We start from the raw sequence: 24042 nt of genomic DNA, 5'->3' as shown, positions 1-24042 counted from the left end.
GCGGTAAAGAGTAAGGTGTAGGGTTTGAGGCTCAGTTGATAATTGATGCCACTTGGGGGGTTTAATCCGTAGGTGATTAATGCCTCCTATCTCTGGGTCGGTGTGTTGCAGCCAGGGATCGTGTTCTGGTGGTGGTATATGGCTTCTTCTGAACCGGATTTACGGCAGGAGTAGGTTTGGTCCAGAGGCGGATTAACGAATAAGGTTGTTTGATTGAAGAGTCACTTGTGGGATATAGTGGCTTCGGTTACAGGGATCTTGCAGGCATGGGGTCCTGCAAGGTTGGGGTATTGATTGATAGGTGATTAATGCCTTGTATCTCTGGGTCGGTGTGTTGCGGCCAGGGATTGTGTTCTGGTGGTGGAGTATGGCTTCTGGACTGGACTTATGGCAGGGGTAGGTCTGGTCCAGAGGCGGTTTAACGGATACTGTTATTTGATTCGAGAGTCACTTGTAGGATATAGTGGCTCCGGTTACAGGGATCTTGCAGGCATGTGTCCTGCAAGGTGGGGGTATTAATCTGCAGGTGATTAATACCTCATCTCCGGCTTGGTGTGTGTTGTGGCCAGGGATCATGTTTTGGTGGTGGAAGGTGAGTTCTGGACCACTCCTACCCAAGGTTACGTATTGTATTACGAACTGCATTATTATTATGGTATTACCTATTGTTAAATGTTGGGGAAGCCCGTTGGATGGCGCCCCCTTGTGTTTGTGTGGAAACAATAGGCAATAAAGGGCTGCTGTGGCCATTTATACCAAGTCGCAAGCAGTGTCCGTGTATTATTGATAACGGGTAAGGGTAATTGGGAATAATATAGGAATAAAGCATCGGAAAATCCCTCCTGGAAATGTCATGTGCTTTACCTTGGCTGTTTTTTTAAAATGATTTATTACATAAATCCCACAGCTGTCTGCTTTAACTGTGCTGGTTATCAAACATAGGGGGAGTCTAATTTGCTTTTTATTTATTCCCTATCTACATTTGTTTCCAGGGCAATTGTCCTGTATTTAACCTCATTTTGCTTCCTTTTGCAGCCCCCAAAGTCTGAATAGTAACACAAACCTCTGTTTAGCTGTCTGTGTCCGGAGTTCAGTGTGGAAATACAGGGGTCAGTGGGTGCTTTAGAAAGACTGTATGGACCAGGGCTCATCCCAACTGAACTCCCGAACTCCTGACCCGTGGGCAGAACACTACTCAGACAACAAAAGGTGTGGGAACAACAATAATTAGACTTTGTTGGATCCCCAACAGTCAAAGGCATATAACACAAAACCATGCAAATCACGCGATGTAACAGGCAACAGAATCTTACTCTTCCGCTGGCTCTCCCGGGATTAGAATATTTATGCCTTCAGAGCTTCCAGAGCCACATACCCCAAACCAGCAACACCCTGCTTTTGGCAGGCATCCACCGGGAACAGGATAGTGACAAGCGTAGGAAGCTTCACAAACACAGCAAAGTCCATAGCCAGGTAACTGAATTGTCCCAACCTGTTTTTTTTCCAGACAAATCCCAGAATCTTCGGCGGTACTCCTGCACAATATAATCCAGTTTCTGATCCCCTAAGCAGTGCTGAAGTGCCTCAGCTGGGTAAAGGACTTCCAATCGGGACCGAAACCCCTAGATTGAAGCCATGTAGCAAAAGAACACTCTGGTGACTAAGCAGTCCTTTGCTATATCTCCCGGGCACTCATTCGGAGGTATTGTGGTCTTACCGGATTGATAGAATAAGGCTGTGCTCTTATTGGGTGGCATTCCAAGCCGCATAGTTAACTCTCCTGTATAATGCTCCTCTGAGTGAGGTGTACAGAGAGGCTGACAAAATTAACATTTAATTAGCAATACACAACATGAGACCATAGATGGCTCCGATGAGTCTGGCGGAAAACAATGACTTAACAAACACGAGGTTCACACAAAAGGGACCCATGTCTGGCCAAATTAAGAACACTAAAGCTGGGGTCACACTAAACGACAGCGACAACGACGTCGCTGTTACGTCACCATTTTCTGTGACGTAGCAGCTACCTTGTAAGTCGCTGTTATGATCGCTGCTTAGCTGTCAAACACAGCAGCCAAAGCAGCGATCATAACGTCGCTACATGTGCAGAGAGCAGGGAGCCGCGCACACTGAGCGCTGGCTCCTTGCTCTCCTAGCTACAGTACACATCGGGTTAATTACACGATGTGTACTGCAGCTACATGTGCAGAGAGCAGGAGCCGGCACACTGCTTAGCGCTGGCTCCTTGCTCTCCTAGCTACAGTACACATCGGGTTAATTACACGATGTGTACTGCAGCTACATGTGCAGAGAGCAGGAGCCGGCAGCGTGAGAGCGGCGGAGGCTGGTAACGAAGGTAAATATCGGGTAACCACCTTGGTTACCCGATGTTTACCTTGGTTACAGCTTACTGCAGCTGCCAGACGCCGGCTCCTGCTCGCTTCAGTTCGTCGCTCTCTCGCTGTCACACACAGCGATCTGTGAATCACAGCGGGAGAGCGACGACCAAAAAATGAAGCTGGACATTCAGCAACGAGCGGCGACCTCACAGCAGGGGCCAGCTCATTGCTGGATGTCACACACAGCGACAGCGCCGAGACGTCGCTGCAACGTCACAGAAAATGGTGACGTAGCAGCGACGTCGTTGTCGTTGTCGCTGTGTGTGACACCACCTTAACCACTGATAGACATTGAACAGCGCTGTGTCTTCACATTCGGTACCAGACACTAGGTGTTTGGGATGAACCCTGAACATTACTGTTTGGGTTTTCTCATCCCTAGTTGTAAAAGGTGTCAGATTTTTCACAGCAGTTCATGCTGTTTGATAAAATATTTCAGTCCTTTCTGTCTGGTCTAAAACTACATTTATGCTGCAAGATTGCAAAACTGCATTGTATTTTTATCAACAAACATTGATAAAAATCACTTGTTTCACAATTATTTGGCTATGTTAACAGCCTGTTAATCACCCAATTAATGAGCAAAACTCTTGTTCATTAAGTGAAATGATCTTTTGCGGAGCTCTGAAAAAAAAAATCTTTGTTCTTGGTAGTATATTGTCCTGTAAAAACCGGACCCACACTGCCGAACACTATGGCAGCCTATGTGACACGCTCATGAGCTTGGAGGTTACCCGTCACCAGGCCGTGGTTCTTCTCCTGGGTCGCCACAATGGCGTTGCCCGGTTCCATGACCCCGTCTGGTGTCAATAAAAGGCTGGGGATGGGAACGATGGGGTAGTTGTTTGTGACGCCACCTGTGATGTGCGGCCAACATAAGCCGCCGCTGTGGGTGCTTTCTCTTCTGTGGCAGATGGTGATGCAGCTCGGGTGTTTCAGCTCTCCACAGGTAGAGCTAGGCCCCAGGGAGGATGTTGGGAGTCGTAGCAGTCACCTATGGCACAGGGGCGCAATGTTGGAAGTGCTGGCAGTAACGGGACGACACAGAGGGTACAGTTCAAGTTCTTTACTCACTGAAAGCACACTGTCATTGGAGTATCAGGCTACGCTGTGATGGCCTTCAGCCGATCCTGGATACTTCGGAGGTTGAGGCCAGTGATTTCCTCTGTGCGTCTCCTCTCGATGGTTTCCCTCCAACCCCAGCTCCTGTGCTGTGGAACGGGTCACGGGTGCCTTCTGCCCTCCCCGTGAACCCTGGGATGTCCTTTATTTTCTAAGAACCCGGGTCGAGCTTCCAGCTCTAGACCACGGGTCCCAAACTGTCCGTGTCTCTGCTTATCTCCTCCTGAGTGTGACCTGGCACTTGCTGCGCCTGGCACATGCTGATTGTTGTGTGAGCTGGCTCCTAAGTCCCCTGTTGGTGCCCTGCCTCCTGGGTTCCTGAACTGAGTCCCATACCTCATGATGGCCACTCCAGCACCTACCCTAGCCCAGTCCCAGTGGAAGAGCTCTTGTGTTATGCGTTGGGTGGATGTGTTGTTGGTCGTTTACTGGTGACGACATCCTCCGTATCCGAAATGAATACTACACCTCGAGTGAGGTGCAGTACCCTGTGGCACCTAAAGCCGCAGGGGTGCCACACACCCCCACAGAAAATCACAGCACGTCCGTGGGCTGTAAAATAAGGTACTACAATGGCAACTGCAAAGTTTTTGTAAGTAAAAGAATACTAACAGTTTTTCCCTTTATGGGAGTCATGGTTTCATGAACGTTACAACTTTCCAGACATTTCACATTTGTCACATTTAACCTTTTGACACTTTAAACGTATAACACATTAGCATAAGGCTTTCACTTTTAGGCAATAGACATTCCTTCCCTTATAAAACTTTCACTTTAGCAACAAACTTCTCATTTGTCACAAAACTTTCCACTTCACACAAAAGTTTCATTTGACATAAAACTTTTCCTTTAAGTGAAATTACTTAGCAGCAACAACAATATGGGGGACCTGACTTAAACCCCCAACGTAGGCTCTGGGTATGGACAGAGTGTTCCAGACCCTCCTTCTCCTCTTCAGCACACCGACAGGTTTTTGGGTCCTGTTAATTCTGGTAGGGTGCACAACAGGTGCAACTTATTTACAATACAAGCCGTGGCCCTTCCAAGTCCGATTGCCCAGCAGTCCATTTCAAACGGTTCCCTCCTGCAGCTCTAGCAACTGAGCCTGCAACCGCCTCACTTCTTCCTCCAACAGCTCAGGGATGATTACGGGTTGCATCACTGATACTCCCTCAGGACGACCGGGGGAGCTGGATGCTTCCATCCCGCGCTTCTGGATGCTCCAGGTGCTCTCTGCCATCTTGTATCCATTCTTTTGTTGCGCAGTCAACCCATCTTTATGCACTTTCCAGAGGGGCGGGTCAGTTCTCTCGGCTAAGTTTCGTTTCTCCTTTCTGGTTATCGTGGTTGGGCACAGCATTTAGCGCCATCCTGTCATCCAGCCCAAGAAGGGCGGACACACCCAGACAGGGTGATTATACATGGCTGCCAGTGTACAGTCTCTTTGCATACAGTCTATAGGCACACAGTACCCATGGTTGCGGGCACAAAATCCTGTTCATGATGCCAAGTTGACGCGCCCAAGGGGTCGAAGCTTACCTGTCACTGGGCCGCGGTTCTTCGCCTGGGTCACCACGGTGGCGTTGCTCGGTTCCGTGACCCCACCCGCAGTTAATAAAAGGCTGGGGATGATGGGGATAGTTGTTTGTGATGCCACCTGTGGTGTGCGGCCAACATTAGCCACCACTGCTGGTGCTTGCTCTTCTGGGGCAGATGGTGATGCAGCTCGGGTGTTTCAGCTTTCCACAAGTAGAGCTAGACCCCAGGGAGGATGTTGGGAGTCATATTAGTCGCCTGTGGCACAGGGGCGCGATGTTGGAAGCGTCGGCAGTAATGGGACGACACAGAGGGGGCTGTTCAGGTTCTTTACTCACTGGAAGCAAACTGCCGTTAGAGCACCAGGCTACACTGTGATGGGCTTCAGCCAATCCTGGATACTTCAGAGGTTGAGGCCGGTGTTTTCCTCTGTGCGACTCCTCTCGATGGTTTCCCTCCACCCCCAGCTCCTGTGCTGTGGAACGGGTCACGGGTGCCTTCTGCACTTCCCCGCGAACCCTGGGATCCCCCTTCTTTCTTAAGAACCCGGGTTGAGCTTCCAGCTCCAGACCACGGGTCATGAACTGTCCGTGACTCTGCTTATCTCCACCTGAGTGCGACCTGGAACAGACTGATTGTTGTGGGAGATGGCTCCTAACTCCCCTGTTGGTGCCCCGCCTCCCGGGTTCCTGAACTAGTAGGCAAGAGGTCCCATACCTCATGATAGCCACCCCAGGACCTACCCTAGCCCTGTCCCAGTGGAAGAGCTCCTATGTTATGTGTTGGTTGGGTGTGTTGTTGGTTGTTTACCAGTAACGACCTCCTCCGTATCCGAGATGAATACTACACCTCGAGTGAGGTGCAGTACCCTGTGGTGTCTAAACATGCGCCTGAACAATGTAATATAGATCGTTCAGTGTGCATTATTTACTTTGGTGTGCCAGTATAAACAGGCAATTAACCCCTTAGTGGCCGGGCCAATTTTGACCCTAATGACCAACCCAAATTTTGGAAATCTTACCAGTGTCACTTTATGTGATGATAACTATGGAATGCTTCAATGAATTCCAGTGATTCCGAGATTTATTTTTCGTGACACATTTAACTTTATGATAGTGGTAAAGTTAAATTCATATGTTATATCAGAATTTTGCAATCATTTTGAAAATTTTGCAATTTTCAAACTTGCAATATTTATATCTTTCAACAGTAAGTCAAGTTGTACAAAATAATCAATAAATATTTGCCATATGTCTAATTTACATCTATATCATCTTTCAAAAGTTATTTTATTTTGTTAGGATGCTAAAAGGGTTACAAATTTTGCAGCAATTTCTCCTTTTTTCCAAAATATGTTACAAACTTGTTTCTTTAGTGAGCTGTTCAGATTTAAATGGACTTTCAAGGGCATATATATATATTGTGAGATGCCGAGGGGAGAAGTACTAGAGAACAGGTATGTTTCCCCTCGGTTCATTTCATATGTCTCCATGTATTGATTGTGGAGCGGTTGGCCAATGCAAATGGGCTGGGAAAAGTTGGGAAAGTTATATCTGGCTCAGCAATAAGTTAGTCACTGAAACCTGTTTATTTCCTTGTAATTTTGGGCTCGGTTTTTCCTGGAGCAATCAGTAGGAATGGCAGTGGGACTGGTTGCTCCCTTCTCCACATTCAATCCAGGGTTTTGATTCCTCACTGAATCAGCTGAAATAATCAGGAGACATTCAGAACAGAGAGGCTGCTGAGGAGAGGTACAGGCTCATGGCTGCTGGGGCTGAGACTCCATACCTCCACTGGCTGTGCTGAGGAACCCACACAGTAAGAGAATACTGTTTTGTTTGTTACATAGGTTTATTTTGTAGTTAGCATTCTGTTGTTAGTTAGTGGCCAGACGGCCTTAGACGTTTATTTTCCTGTTTTTGCATGTGTAACACTGAGGGATAAGTGTACACAATAAACACGGCAGTGGCCGTATCTGTTTGGAAACTGCTAGTCTGCCGCTGTCATCTGTGAATCCATAGCACTCGCTTGGACCAAAGCAAAGATTCCAGCTGAGCTATATTCCCTGTCTCACTATATATATATATATATATATATATATATATATATATATATATATATATATATATAGATAACTCCCCAACAGAGATACCATTTTAAAAACCGCACCCATCAAAAACTTCAAAACTATTGTCAGGAAATTGTTTAATTCTTCTATGCTACACAGGAATTAATTCACAATAGAATGAAAAAAAAAATGTAATTTTCCCTCTAAAATGTTGCTTTAGCACCAATATTTTCTATTTTACAAGGGATAGCAAATGGACCCCATAATTTATTACACTATCTTCTGAGTCTGCTGATACCCCACATGTGGTCAGAAACCTCTTTGGAGAAACATGAGTGCTCGGAAGGAAAGGAGCACCATGTTTGTTTTGGAACGCAAATTTGGCTGAAATATATTGTGGAAACCATGATACATTTGCAAGGCCCCTAAGTTTCCTAAACAAAGTAATCTCCACATAGGTATTATACAGAATTTGATAACATTAGGTCATCATATTGAAAATTGTCATTTTTTTTTCACAAAAATATTGCTTAAGCCCCAATTTTTTCCACTTTTGCAAGAGGTAACAAGAAACAGTGGACCTTACAGTTTGTTACCCACTTTATTCTGAGGACGGCGATACCTCACATGTAGTCAAAAAGTTCTGTTTGAACAAACAGCAGGGATCGGAAGGGAAGATGTGACATTTGGTATTTGGTGTATAAATTTCGCTGGAATAGATTGCAGAAAACATGCCTCATCTGCAGAGCCCCTGAGGTACCAAAACAGCAGAAACCTCCAAAAGTGACCCCCATTTTGGAAAACAGACCAATCTAGGAAATCATCTAGAGGGGTGTTAAGCATTTTGAATCTGTTGATGCATCACAAAACATTTTAAAATGTGGATGTGAAAACGAAAATGTTGGGTTTTTTTAGATTAAAATATTGCTTTAGCCCCAAATTTTTAATTTTTACAATGAATTAAAGGAGAACATGGACTACAGAATTTAGCAGGCAATTTCTCCAGAATGCGATGATACTTCATATGTGGAAAGAAAGAACACTATTTAATTTTTGGAGCACACATTTATATGGAATAGACTGTGGATGCCATGTCACATCTGCAGAGCCACTGACATGTCAAAACAGCAAAAAAAAAAAAAAAAAATACAAGTGACCCCATTTTCTTTTAAACCAGACCCTTCAGGGAAGTTATGTAGTGGTGCACTGAGCATTTGTATCCTACAGGTGATTTATGAAAAATTATATAAGATTTAGTGATTTAGTGGTGAAAATAAAAAATTATATTTTTTCCACAAAAATACAGTTTTAGCACCAAATTTATAATTTATATAAGGGGTAATAAGAGACAATTTACAGGGCTATGTACATATGGGGATATGTGCTTTTACACTACTGTTTAAGCACATGACGAGGATTGGATGGGAAGGAGCGCTCTTGCATGCCCAGACTGGCCATAGGGCAATTCTGGCAAATGCCAGATGGGCCAGTGCCTGTAGTGGGCCGGTGCCTGTAGTGGGCCGCTCTATCTTCAGTCACCGCTGCTCTGCTTAGCAGTGTAGAAACCACTTATACTCTTACTCAAGAATGCATATGATGCTGATGTTCCTTACAAAAATACATTTTATTAAAGAACAAATTTAGAGCATAAAATTGCACATACACACATATATAGGCACATAGGGTAAGGAGATGTGCAACTGCGACTCCCATACATTGGGGAAAAGGTGGGTTGTGAACTAGCAAATAAATCCCTCATGAAAATAACAATATCAAATAACGAATGAATAGGGATCATTTAGTCTGTATATGAAAACCATACTGCACCACCCGTCATTCAATTATTAGGAGTATTGTTCGAAATAAATATGAGAATCTCAAGCAAAAGAATTACAGCTCATACTTCGTTTAACATTATCTCCATAAGTAGTGCTGGTAATAACTAGAGATGAGCGAACCGGTCCCGGTTCGGCTCGAGGTCGGTTCGCCGAACGGGGGTCCCGTTCGAGTTCGGTTCGTCGAACGTTCGACGAACCGAACTCGAACGTATAGGCTATAATGGGAGGCAATCACAAACACATAAAAATGCATTATAAATGTACACAAACAGTTAATAAACATTGCCATAACACTTACCGGTCCTCGCGATCCCTTCTGCACTCTGTCTCCTGACGCTATTCCATCCGATGATCGCTGAATCCTCCCGGTGACCTTCACTGCCAGCAGAGATGCAGGACCTATCGTGACGTCAAAATAGCCATGTGACCAGTCACGTGGCTATTATCTCATTGGCTACAGACTGGTCACATGACTATGACACGTCATGTAGGACCTGCGAGTGCATCTCTCCGGTACATGGTGCACATATGTGTATCGCCGTGTACCGGCGACATGCTCTAGCACACGGTCGACTCCCCGTTCCGTTAGGGACCGGCTGACACAGCCGGTCATTAACGGAGATCACCGTTGCCATAGCAACGCAGTTAGCGGTGACGTCACCGCTAACCGCGGCTCCGAGAGCACCATTGCTATGGTAACGCGTCTGTCAGCGTTACCGCTGTTACCGCTGACAGCCAGCAGTGATCACTCACGGAGTGAAGGCTGCACGCTGCTTCCCGACTGTAGTGAGGATTGTACTGAGGATGAGGTTCCCCAGCCCATGATGGGCTGGTGAACCTCATCCTCACTACAATCGTCACTACTACTACACTAGTGAGGATTGTAGTGAGGATGAGATGCCTCAGCCCATGATGGGCTGGGGAACCTCATCCTCACTACAATCGTCACTACTACTACACTAGAAAGAAAGAAGACAGAAGAGCAGGATCGTGGAGGGCTGACAGGGGGTAATAAAGATGGAGTCTCTAATGTGTCTGTGTATTTACTTCTATTAAAGTATTTTTTCTCTGTGTGGTGTTTTTTTTAACCCTTTATTGGAGATTCTTAATGGCCGGGTCAAACGTGCCTGACATTAAGAATCTCTGGCTTAATACTGGCTAGTAAAACAAAGCCAGTATTAACTCATGATTACCCAACAAGCCACCCGGCTCCAGGGCTGTTGGAAGAGTTGGATACAGCGCCAGATGATGGCGCGTCTATGACTGAAATCCGCAGCAGAGGCGCCCAGAAACCTCGGGCTAACCTGTGCTGCGGATTCCAATCCCCAGCTGCCTAGTTGTACCCGGCTGGACACAAAAATGGGGCGAAGCCCACGTCATTTGTTTTTTAATTATTTCATGAAATAAGTGAAATAATTAAAAAAAACGGGCTTCCCTATATTTTTGGTTCCCAGCCGGGTACAAATAGGCAACTGGGGGTTGGAGGCAGCCCGTGGCTGCCTGCTGTACCTGGCTAGCATACAAAAATATGGCGAAGCCCACGTCATTTTTTTGGTGGGCAAAAAAATTCTGCATACAGTCCTGGATGATGCTGAGCCTTGTAGTTCTGCAGTTGCTGTCTGCTCTTCTCCATACAGATAGACAGCAGCTGCAGAACTACAAGGCTCAGCATACTCCATCCAGGACTGTATGCAGACGTTTTTTGCCCCCTGAAAAAATTATGTGGGCTTCGCCATATTTTTGTATGCTAGCCAGGTACAGCAGGCAGGTACGGCTGCCCCCAACCCCCAGTTGCCTATTTGTACCCGGCTGGGAACCAAAAATAAAGGGAAGCCCTTTTTTTATTATTTCATGAATTTCATGAAATAATTAGAAAACAAATGACGTAGGCTTCGCCCCATTTTTGTGTCCAGCCAGGTACAACTAGGCAGCTGGTGATTGGAATCTGCAGCACAGGTTGGCCTGAGCTTTCTGGGCCCCACTGCTGCGAATTGCAGTCTGCAGCCGCCTCAGAAAATGGCATTTTCATAGAAGCGCCATATTCTGGCGCTGTATCCAACTCTTCCAGCACCTGCCTGCTATACCTGGCTAGCATACAAAAATATGGCGAAGCTCACGTCCTTTTTTTGTAGTTTTTTGGCAAAAAAATTAAAAAATGCTTCCCTGGATTTTCCATTGCCAGTGAAGGTAACACCAAGCAGTGGGGGTTAGCAGCCAGTAGCTGCTTGGATTACCCTTAGCTAGCAATACAAAAATGCAGCGGGAGCCCATATATATTTTTTTTAATTATTTATTTAAATAACTAAAAATAAAATGGGCTTCCCTGTATTTTGATTGCTGGACATCACAGTGCTGTAAAAATAAATCTTTAAAAAAATGACGTAGCGCTCCGCGGTATTTTTGATTCTCAGCGCAGATAAAGCAGACAGCAATGGGTTGCCACCCCCATCTGCCTGCCGTTACCTTGGTTGGCAATCAAAATACAGGGAAGCCCATTAATTTTTTCTATTTAAAAAATAGTTAAAAAAAAAATGACGTTGGGTCCCCCCATTTTTGATAGCCAGCTAGGGTAAAGCAGACGGCTGTAGCCTGAAAACCACAGCTGGCAGCTTTACTGTGGTTGGGGATCCAATGTGGAGGTCCCCTCAGGCTCTTTTTTATAATTATTGTATAAAAATTAATAATTACACAATAAAAGTAGGGTCCCCCCCAAATTGGATCACCAGCCAAGGTAAAGCGGACAGCTGTGGTCTGGTATTCTCAGGGTGGGAAGGTCCATAGTTATTGGGCCTTCACAGCCTAAAAATAGCAGGCCGCAGGCACCCCAGACGTGGCGCAACCACTAGATGCGCCAATCCTGGCGCTTCACCCCAGCTCATCCCGTGCCCTGGTGCAGTGGCAAACGGGGTAATAAATCGGGTTGATACTAGCTGTAAAGTAACCTGAGATCAAGCCCAGCAGTTTGTGATGTCATGGCGTCTATTAGATACTCAACATCATAAACTGTCAGTACTAACAAAAAAACAAAAAAAAAAAAATCGACAAAAGAAATTTATTTGAAAAAACAGTCCCCAAAACATTTCCTCTTTCACCAATTTATTGTAAGAAAAAAAATAAAGGGGTCCCACGACGACTCTGGACCGTCTAGAATATGGGGGAGAGACACTCAGGGAATGTATCCCCCATTTTCTAGGAGTGCGGACCCTTCATGTGAGGAGTGTGGGTGCAATGAATCTGCACTCACTCTTCTCGGGTCCACAGCAGCAGAGTCCATGTCGTAATGGTTGCTACCAAAGCTGCAATGCCCTGCTCATGAGGTAAGGGCATGCCTAATCAGGAGAACTACTGTAGAGGAAGCTCTGCTCACTGGTATATAGGTGCTCAGAGGTAATAATAGATAAAATTAGTGAGTAACCTCGGCACTCTAAATCTCCCAGACTAAGTCAGTAAGTCACAACGGATAGTAATGCAAAATCACTCTTTATTGGTCCGTATTAAGAAAAAAAAAATTTTCATAAGCATATATGTTTTTGTCCAAAACAAGTTACAAATGACGTTTCGGCCTCAGCCTTCGTCAGATTGGACTTATCTGCATGTAATCATGAAAAATGACAATAATCAGTATCACATAAGAGTGAGAGAACAATAACATAAACTCGAACAATGTAGAGGTACAATTGGGATGCAGCAAAAAAATTGCAACACAGCAAGAAATGAAACACATGATACAAATGTCATAATACAGTACAAGGACAATATAGTAATGACAAATATGGGGTCAGAGTAGACTTAGACAGCTCAGGTACGAAAGAGATGTCAATCATAACATGTGCAGTAGGTGTAGAGCTACAGTGTGCATGGCAGAGCTAATGGGTAGACCGACCATAGAAAAAGAATGGAGAAAAAGTGGAGAAAAAGTGGAGAAAAAAGTGGAGAAAAGGTGGAGAAAAAAGTGGAGAAAAAAGTGGAGAAAAAAGTGGAGAAAAAGTGGAGAAAAAGTGGAGAAAAAGTGGAGAAAAAGTGGAGCAAAAATGGAGCAAAAATGGAGCAAAAATGGACCAAAAGTGGAGAAAAAGTGGAGAAAAAAAATGGAGAAAAAGTGGAGAAAAAGTGGAGAAAAAGTGGAGAAAAAGTGGAGAAAAAGTGGAGAAAAAAATGGAAAAAAAAGTGGAGAAAAAGTGGAGAAAAAGTGGAGAAAAAGTGGAGAAAAAGTGGAGAAAAAAATGTAGAAAAAGTGGAGAAAAAATGTAGAAAAAGTGGAGAAAAAATGGAGAAAAAGTGGAGCACCCTTTGGTGCCTTTCATGTGGCACTAAGGGGTGCTTAGCTTTGTATTTAGCCAAAAAAAATGAAAAAAAAATGACGTAGGGTTCCCCCTAGTTTTGTAGCCAGCTAGGGTAAAGCAGACGGCTGCAGCCTGCAGACCACAGCTGGCAACCTCACCTTGGCTGGTAATCCAAAACTGAGGGCACCCCACGCTGTTATTTTAAATTAAATAAATAATTTTAAAAAAAAACACGTAGGGGTCCCCCAAAATTGGATCACCAGCCAAGGTAAAGCAGACAGCTGGGGCCTGATATTCTCAGACTAGGGAGGTCCATGGTTATTGGACTCTCCCCAGCCTAAAAATAGCAGGCCGCAGCCGCCCCAGAAGTGGCGCATCCATTAGATGCGCCAATCCTGGTGCTTCGCCCCAGCTCATCCCGCGCCCTGGTGCGGTGGCAAACGGGGTAATATATGGGGTTAATACCAGATGTGTAATGTCACCTGGCATCAAGCCCTGGGGTTGGTGAGGTCAGGCGTCTATCAGATACCCGACATCACCAACCCAGTCAGTAATAAAAAAAAAATAGACGACAAACACATTTTTATTTGAAAAAACACTCCCCAAAACATTCCCTCTTTAACCAATTTATTAGAATGAAAAACAAATCCAGGTCTGGTGTAATCCAAGGGGTTGCCATGACGATCCATACTGTCCCAGTCAATGAAGAGCAGGATGTTCCCCATTGGCTGGGAGAGCAGTGCAGTGACCTGAGCTAACATCAATGGGTCAGCCCAGGTCACTGCAGGGCATGACAAGTGCTGCTGTCAGCGAGGTACATTACCTGCGCTGATCTCCAGCACTGCCGACAGCCCCTGTCACTGAGCTCAATGACCGGCGCCTTCCCCTCAAGTATCGCGAGAGGTCCGTGACGTCACCGCTAGTCAGTCTCGGGTCGGAAGCGAGAGGTGATGTGACAAGCGGCGGCCATGGAGGACAGTGACAGCGCTGAGGTCGGGATGGCGGGACTTCATCACCGCAGGTAAGCCGAGCGGGGGGGGGGGGGGTTTGTGTGTGTGTGTGTGTGTGTATGTGTACATGCCGCGGGCAGGAGGGGGCGGAGCGAGCTGAGCGGGGAACTGTGGGCTTCCTGCACGTAACTAAGATAAACATCGGGTTACTAACCAAAGCGCTTTGCTTGGATACCCGATGTTTATCTTGGTTACCAGCTTGTGGCAGGCTGCCAGCGATGGCTCCTGCTCACTGTAGCTGTAAAAAGCCCTGCTTTTTGCTGCTAGAACCGTTCTCGAAGTATCTAGAACTATCGAGCTTTTGCAAAAAGCTCGAGTTCTAGTTCGATCTCGAACAGCCCCAAAAATCACTCGAGCTTAGAACTGGAGAACCTCGAACCGCGAACCGCGCTCAACTCTAGTAATAACAGGTAAATAACAATATATACTCCATGTCATTAACTCGGTCTTTATGCAAAACCAAGGTATCCTCCCCTGTGGAGGAGAATACAGTTGTATAGATACTGTGCTACCATCTCCTACAACCATAGTTCACACCGGAGGATGTGTGGAGGCACATATAGGGCACATAACCATAATTTTAAATAGCACTAGGGTATCTATATTTTCGTGATTTTTGTGCTAATAATAGGTGTGAAAAATATATGAAAATATACTAAAGGCACATGCCCTAAGCAATATATGGTAATAGAAGTACCTTTTTGATAATATTTGTGCTGAAAAAAGATATATATCTCACCCATATAATTGATCACATGCTATTATTGCATGGACATCACACACCCTCACCCTATTTAGGGCTAAGCAGTGTGTCTTCTCCAGTTTATTATTCCATATGATATACAGATATGGCACAATATCCACCAACACATAAAGCAGTGCAAAATCGCAATGACAACAGTACACAAGATAACAAGTATAACAGACCTGAATAATGGTTGCAGTTCACACCCACCACGCCTCAACGCTTTTCACCACCTGGGCTTCCTCAGGAGGCGGTGTGCAGACTGGGCAGCATTATCTGCTGTGCGCACACTAGCTGCAGCAGGACCAGTAGGCTGCGCTGTGCTGGCCCTGCTGTGTGATAGTGTGCCCAGCATGCACACACTGCTGAGGAGCGCGGCGGTGACAGTACCGTTGACCGCAGCTTCCTCCTTTCTATTCAAATGTATTTGCGTCTCTCAGACGTAAATACATTTGGACAGTGTGTAATACCATGACTGCGGCCCACCCCCGACTTGGAGCAACGTGATGAGATCAGAACCTTGCTGACGTCATCACACTGCTGCGGGCGCCACAGAGATACATCGGACAGCAGTAAGCACTCTATGGAAGAGCCGAAGATGACAGGTTAAATTAATGGCCATGAGTGGGGAGAAGCTGATTGCACATAATGGGGGAACATTTGTGAAGTAACACAGCTTTGCGACAGGCAGAAGGGGAGTACTGTATTCCGAGGGAGGGGGGGCGGGTGTGTGTGGTGATGGGGGGGGTGTATTGTATTGTGTGTGGAGGGGGTCATGGGGGGTGCATTGTATTGTGTGTGTATGTGTGTGGTGATGGGGGGGTGCATTGTGTTGTGTGCGTGTGGTGATGGGGGGTGCATTGTATTGTGTGTGCGTGTGGTGATGAGGGTGCATTGTATTGTGTGTGGTAATGGGGGTGCATTGTATTGTATGTGTGTGTGTTGTGATGGGGGTGCAGTGTATTTTGTGTGTTGATGGGGTGCATTGTGTGTGTGTGTAGTGATGGGGGTGAATTGCATTGTGTGTGTAGTGATGGGGGTGAATTGCATTGTGTGTGTAGTGATGGGGATACATTGTGCGTGTGTATGGGGGGTGGATTGTATTGTGTGTGTTTGTGTAGGGGGTGATGGGTTGCATTGTATAGTGTTTGTGTGTGTGGGAGGGGTGATGGGGTTGCATTGTATAGTGTGTGGGGAGGGGTAATGGGGGGTGTATTGTATTGTGTGTGTGTGTGGGGAGGTGTAATGGGGGTGCATTATATTGTGTATGTGTGGGGAGGGGGTGATGGGGGTGCATTGTTTTGTGTGTGGGTTAGAAAAGAGCAGTTTGGGGGGAATATTTTGGAGAGGGGCAATATGGGGGCATATTATGGAGAGAGTCAGTGTGGGGGTATATTACAAAAAGAGCAGTGTGTAGGGGACATTATGGAGAGAAGCTGTGTATGGGAATATTATAGAAAGAGGCAGCGTAAGAGTATATTAAGGATTGAGGCAGTGTGGGAGGTATTTTGGATAAGGGCAGTGTGGTGGGGATATTTTGTGAAGGAAGCACAGCAATTATTTATTCAGGAGCACAGCATAGGAGATATTTATATTTATGGGGCAGTATAATGATACTTTTATTTTTAAAGGCACTGTGTCAGGAAGTGCTGCTGCAGAATAAAGAGGGAGGGCTTCAGAGATTAGCAGTGGGCATGAAACCTCATCATGGCGTCTGTACTGCGTGGAGACAAAAGGGATGGGATCGACACAGAAGATGCCACCTATAAAGGTACCTGGATGTAAATGATTATTTGTGATGCTGCCTGTGTCTTATCAGTATTGTGGTTCCTGTATGGTCCGCAGTCTGATAACAACAACTCCCAGTATCTCCTTACCTTTGTTAAGGACAAGCTGGGAGTTGTAGATTTCGTGCATCTTCCGAGTCCACCCATTGATTTGCATTGTACAATACAAAACGTTTTCTGAGTGGAAAACACCAGAAGAATGGAGCGGTCACTTCTTTTAATCACTTGGTGGTTTTAGAAACCTGAAGTGGGTAAAAGATGCTCAAAATCCTGAACCTGTGCACAGTGAGGAGATGCATATGGTCATTCGAGTATTTTTCATAGTAGTTTCCATGGTGGGATCTGCCCCCCAAAAATGACATTGCATATTCTCTAAGTGGTATGTGTCCAAAATTTATATCCTTGCCCATCAGCTATTTGATGACGCAGCATTATGTGGAGAGCAGCATCCTCTTCCTTATCTGCAAGACCCAGCTCTGTAAGGGAAATAGCGGCTTCACCAGGTCCTACTACTAAGAGCAATAAATAGGACTGAGCTGTAATACTGGATGAAGCCGTGACTAAATGTTATATGGTCGTGTTACACAATCTACAAGATATTACACATTCACCACTCGAAAAGTGGGCCTGTGTACCCCCAAATGCCAGGACTACATTTTAGTCCCAGTCTGGCCCTGGCTTCTAGGATTTTAGAACGCAAATTCCGATTGAATAGATTGTGGGCTTCGTTAGCTGAGCCCCTGAGGTGCCAGATCAGCAGAAACCCACAAAAGTGACCTAATTTTGGAAACATCACTACTTACTCCTTGGGGTGTAGTGAGTATTTGGAACTCACAGGTGCTTCACAAAATTTTAGAACATTGGGATGTGAACATATAAAATTTTAGTGGGACAAATGCAATTTTTTTTTTATTAGCTGCAAATTACGCAGTTGAACAAGGGTTAAAAGGTAAAACCCCATAACTTATTGCGCAATTTATCTAACACACAGTGATACTCTATATCTCATCGGAAACTACTGTTTGGCCAGACATCAGGGTTGAGAAAGGAGGTGCACTATTTGGCTATTGGAGCGAGAATGGTTTGCAGGAGACATTTGCGGAATGCCTAAGGTGCAAGAACAGCAGAAAAATGTGAAAAGTCACCCCATTGAAGAAATTGCACCTCTCATTGAATTCATATACACCTGGAGTGACTATATTATAACATCTACACCATGATTATTTTCTGGAAAATTGAAAATATGTCAGCCTATTGCCCATTCTTTGTACCCAGCTGGCAACAAGAAATCCGTAAATTCTTAAACCCGCTCTCCCCAATACAAAATCCCACACACAGGTCCACTTTCTAAGGGCTAGCACACTGTGGGGTTCAAAAGGAGGGGAGCATTTGGATTTGGGAGATCAGATTTCACTGTATTTGATTTGGCCATGGGAGACGGCGCTTTTCCAGATTCTTTGTTCTACAAGTAACATGGGATAAGTTAGGATTTTTCATTGTAACCACAGTTTTGATTAAGACAAGTTATGCACACACTTAGTTTTATATAAAAGCATATTGTTTGTAATATATATAAAAGTGTATGATCTGCCAGACCTGTATGTAAGACCATTCAGGAATAAACATCTTGTCAGACAAAAGAACAGAAATGTAGACATGTTTGCAAATTTATTAAACAAGAAAAACTGAAATATCACATGGTCATAAGTATTCAGACCCTTTGCTCAGACACTCATATTTAAGTCATCTGCTGTTCATTTCCTTGTGATCCTCCTTGAGATGGTTCTACTCCTTCATTGGATTCCAACTGTGTTTAATTAAACTGATAGGACTTGATTTGGAAAGGCACACATCTGTCTATATAAGGCCTCACAGCTCACAGTGCATGTCAGACCAAATGAAAATTATGAGGTCAAAGGAACTGCCCAAGTAGCTCAGGGACAGAATTGTGGCAAGACACAGATCTGGCCAAGGTTACAAAATCATTTCTGAAGTACTCAAGGTTCCTAAGAGCACAGTGGCCTCTATAATCCTTAAATGGAAGAAGTTTGGGACCATCAAAACTCTTCCTAGAACTGGCCATCCAGCCAAACTGAGCAATCATGGGAGAAGAGCCTTGGTGAGAGAGGTAAAGAGAAACTCCAAAGATGACTGTGCCTGAGCTCCAGAGATGCAGTAGGGAGATGGGAAAAACTTCCACAAAGTCAACTGCAGCCCTCCACCAGTCAGGCTTTTATGGCAGAGTGGCCCGACGGAAGGCTTTACTCAGTGCAAGACATATGAAAGCCCACATAGAGTTTGCAAAAAAACACATGAAGTACTCCCAAATTATGATAAATAAGATTCCTGGTCTGATGAGACGAAGATAGAACTTTTTGGTGATAATTCTAAGCGGTATGTGTGGAGAAAACCAGGCACTGCTCATCACCAGCCCAATACAATCCCAACAGTGAAACATGGTGGTGGCAGCATCATGCTATGGGGGTGTTTTTAATGACTGGTAGCAATTGAAGGAAAAATGAACATGGCAAAGTACAGAGATATCTTGAAAGAAAACCTCTTCCAGAGTGCTCTGGACCTCAAACTTGGCCAAAGGTTCACCTTCCAACAAGACAATGACCCTAAGCAAACACCTAAAATAACAAAGGAGTGGCTTCAGAACAACTCTGTGACCATTCATGACTGGCCCAGGAAGAGCCCTGACCTAAACCCAATTGAGCCTCTCAGGAGAGACCTAAAAATGACTGTCCACTAACATTCACCATCCAACCTGACGGAACTGGAGAGGATCTGCAGGGAAGAATGGCAGAGGATCCCCAAATCCAGGGGTGAAAAACTTGTTGCATCATTCCCAAGAAGACGCATGGCTGTACTAGCTGAAAAGGGTGCTTCTACTCAATACTGAGAAAAGGAATAACACCTTATGAAAAAAAAGTGTGACATTTTTTCAAGAAAGGAGCAAAAAGTCCTAAATGATAAAATATTAATCTTTATTAAATATTAATATAATATATAAACACACAAATAAAAAAGGATGTATACAGCAAAAGACAGAGGACCTAGCAGCATAATAATATTGGACATGGAAAAATCCACCACAGAAAAAGTGACTTGTGCTATATAGTATTTCAAAATACTTCCTCTCCTTATATCAAAACAAATAGGGCTATATAATTACAGTATTTACGTGCATCAAAAATGAATTACATAAAGCCCTTATAGAGTTTGATAAAAAAAAAATAGAGTATAGTACAATGCTTGGGTATTATAAGATAGAATCAACTTATATTAGTCACTTCAATATGTGAATTTCTGTGCAGTATAACCCAGTCGCATGGGGATGATGGATGTGTTCTAAATTCCGTCCATAGTTGGAGCTATATCCCACATTCAAGCGGGATCAGAATAAAGATAGTAACTGGCATTGAATTAACTCAGCTGGCACATGTTAACAGCCCAAAAGGCGAATAGTACACTGCAGTATATATGCCACGCCAACAAACCACCAGAAGCGATCCACCAACCACACGCTCAAAGGTTACCTGGGTGTATTATCACAGCATGACGCCATCCTCTTACCCGACGTACATTTCGCTACCCGGCTTCAACGGGGGGCATGCTGGGCAGGAGGAAGCGCTGGGATTAAATATGCGTACTACACCAATCGAAAGCAATAGCGGCGCTTATGCCAGTTGTATTCCTCCCTCAGTATAACGTGACTTCCTGCCGGGCGACCGTGGAACACAGCTTGCGTGTCAGGCACTCGGAAGTGTCCGACAACACAGATCACTCCACTTAATGTGCCCAGCATTTCAGTTCTGGGAAGATTTGGACCGTATAAGCGCACTACCCCAATATGTAAGTTCGCCGCAGTACCATAACAGAAAAACCGCATTAGATCATTGTATACAGATAAATGTGAAACTTCTCCTTCATAGAAAAATATAGTGTAATACATTATTGTACATCTTATGTAGTGACACAAAACCCTATTAACTATATACCGCATCAAAATTCCCTTTAAACAAGAAGCTATACCAAATACTTTACAGTAATGTATATCATAGATTCTTATCCAAACTATCTTTATTGAAAACAATAGTAAAATCACGTATTCAAATCTATATAGCAGGGAATATAACCCACATTATAAAAACAATAATGGGTCACACCACACCCCCAACAGGAAATACCCCTCCCCATTATCATAAATATAAATATCAAAAAAATAAATAATAAATATATTTTCATGGAGTTGATAGTAGGTCTTGAAGTAGATTACTAAGACAAAAGGACATCATTATCTATGAAGGAGAAATAATAAATGCATCAGTAAAAAACCAAAACTAGTGACTTTAAAAACATCCCCACACATCCACCCACTCCCAACACAGAGTAAACACCTAAACAATTTTAAAAGGAATCGACAAAAAGATCCAGATATTTAAACACATTTATCACTGTTCTGGACACCGCCTTTTAGAAATTCACAAAAATGCTCCAAAACCTAAGGTTTCATTAAGGCCCTGAGGGCTGAGAGTGCCTAACCGATAAATCCAGCGGCTCTCAACTCTTACTAGAATTTTACCTAAGTCCCCTCCTCTAATTCCTAGCTCCACCTGATCAATGGCTTTGACCTTAAGGGGAAAAGGGTTACAATTGTGAAATTCTTTAAAATGTCACGGTAGAGTCTTTAATTGTGTATTATCCTCTACCGTCTTTGCCTTGGAGATGTCCCTACAGTGTTGCATCATTCCCAAGAAGACTCATGGCTGTACTAGCTGAAAAGGATGCTTCTACTCAATACTGAGAAAAGGGTCTGAATACTTATGACCATGTGATATTTCAGTTTTTCTTGTTTAATAAATCTGCAAACATTTCTACTACAATTCTGGGTTTTTTTCTGCCAATATGTGGTGCAGAGTGTACATTACTGAGAAAAAAATCAACTTTTCTGAATTTACCAAATGGCTGTAATGAAACAGAGTAAAATATGTAAAGGGGTCTAAATATTTTCCATACCCACTGCATATATTCTAGTGTACTACTATATTTCTACATTGTTTATTTAAACATAAGAATATATACCATTTCTTTTTTTTTATCTGCATAAACTTATCAGAGCTATGTGAACAACCAATTTTTAATATATATTGTGAGACAGGGGATATAGCTCAACGGGATCTTTGCTTCTGTCCAAGCAAGTGGTCATGGAGTCACAGATGACACGGGCAGACTGGCAGGTTCCACACAGATACGGCCACTGCCGTGTTTATTGTGTACACTTAGCTCTCAGTGTTACACATGCAAAAACAGGAAAATAAATGTCTAAGGCCGTCTGGCCAACTACAAAATAAAAATATGCAGTAAACAAACAGTATTCTCTTACTGTGTTGGTTCCTCAGCACAGCAAGCGGAGGTATGGAGTCTCAGCACCAGCAGCCATCAGTCTGGACTGCTCTCCTCAGCACAGCAAGTGGAGGTATAGAGTCTCAGCACCAGCAGCCTTCAGCCTGGAGTGCTCTCCTCAGCACAGCAAGCGGAGGTATGGAGTCTCAGCACCAGCAGCCATCAGTCTGGACTGCTCTCCTCAGCACAGCAAGTGGAGGTATAGTCTCAGAACCAGCAGCCTTCAGCCTGGAGTGCTCTCCTCAGCAGTCTCCTTGTGCTGAATGACTCCTGATTATTTCAGCTGACCCAGTGAGGAATCAAAACCTGGATTGAATGGGGAGAGGACAGCAACCAGTCCCACTGCCATTCCTACTGATTATGCCAGGAAAACCGGGCCCAAAATTACACTGAAATAAACAGGCCTCAGTGACTAACTAATTACTGAGCCAGATCTGACTTTCCCAGCTTTTTCCAGACCATTTGCATGTGCTCACCTCTTGACAATCAGTACATGGAGGCATATGAAATGAACCGAGGGGAAACATACCTGTTCTCTAGCACCTCTCCCCTCAGCATCTCACAATATGGAAATTATTACATTCTTATTGCCTCTTGATCTCTTTAACTTTAGAGATTAATTTACCTGTATACCACCCATATTCCTGAATAAATAAAAACTCTTTATACAATTTCATATGAAAAGAATTTATTTAAATATATACATGACCTCTACATTTGTTTTTTTTCTTTTTTGTTTTTTTGGTTTAAGGTTTTTTCGTGGTAACATTTTGGGGTACCCCGCATGGCTCTGCACACACACATGGAGACATGTCCGTTTTTTCTCTGACAGCACGGGTGTCACACATACCACACACTGATGTGATTCGTATGACATCAGTGTGACACGTACCGGCGAAAAAACGTGTCTTTGTAATAAAAAGATTTTCTATATTCACCTGTACCCAGCACTGTTTTCTTCATCTCTGCTGCCTCCCACTTCTGACCGCCACTCATTATGGTGATAGAATATTCACTGCACTGAGGAGCTGAAAGCCGGAGCAGCGCTGGAGACTTCAGTGCCGGGGACCGCATCGCTGTAGACAGGTGAGTATCCAGCAGTGTGTGTGTTTGTGTGTGCGCGCATTGAGGTCAGGATATCATCGGAGTTCACAATGAACTCAGATGACATCCTGACGACACCCCGGTGAGATCTGCGCTACCACGAGTTTAGCGGCTGTCATTTCACGGGTTCATCAGAGTTCATTGGGAACTCTGATGAACCCGTGACAATACTGCTGAGACACCCACTGTAGCGCGAATGTGACAGGGGTGTCGTCAGGATGTCATCTGAGTTCATTGAAGCTTCGATGAACCCGTGATATTACTTCCGGGCCTGCACACACACTGCTGAGGGCGCCCCTTCAGTGACTTAGGCTCATCTTATGAGTTCCAGGTCCCCACAGGGAAACATAGACAGCGTGTGTGTGTGTGCCTGCAGGGGCTGCTCTCACAATCAATTGGGAACATTTAATTTTTCATTGAATTTGCCAGCAGTATGGAATCGACATGGGCTCCCCTAATTGGATTACAGCAGACCAGGATTAGGGCTTTGATAGGGAAATAAATTGGAAAAGAGGGTGTCTCTTGTCTTTATTTATTGAATAATTTTCTATTTTATGTTTTTTTAGGTTTGCTTGGGGAGCGTCGTGGGATCTCACCATGGATTATGGCGGACCTTTATGTTTTATTTTTTTATGTATAAAAATCAAATAAATTGGTGAAGGAGGGCTGGAGTTGGCGGGTTTTTGTTCATATAAATTTTGTTATTCTTTCAACTACTGGATAAGTAATAGTGGTGTC

The 24042-nt window shown here is 44.3% G+C and overlaps 1 protein-coding gene across 1 annotated transcript in view; it reads left to right on the top strand.

Moving 5' to 3' along the window:
* Positions 1-24042, top strand: part of LOC142291287 (polymeric immunoglobulin receptor-like) — a 242615-nt gene that overhangs the window by 9136 nt on the left and 209437 nt on the right. The window lies entirely within an intron of this gene.

The sequence above is a fragment of the Anomaloglossus baeobatrachus genome, chromosome 2 (assembly GCF_048569485.1).
Source record: "Anomaloglossus baeobatrachus isolate aAnoBae1 chromosome 2, aAnoBae1.hap1, whole genome shotgun sequence".
Lineage (NCBI taxonomy): Eukaryota > Metazoa > Chordata > Amphibia > Anura > Aromobatidae > Anomaloglossus > Anomaloglossus baeobatrachus.
This window is presented reverse-complemented; position numbering and strand designations above follow the sequence as displayed.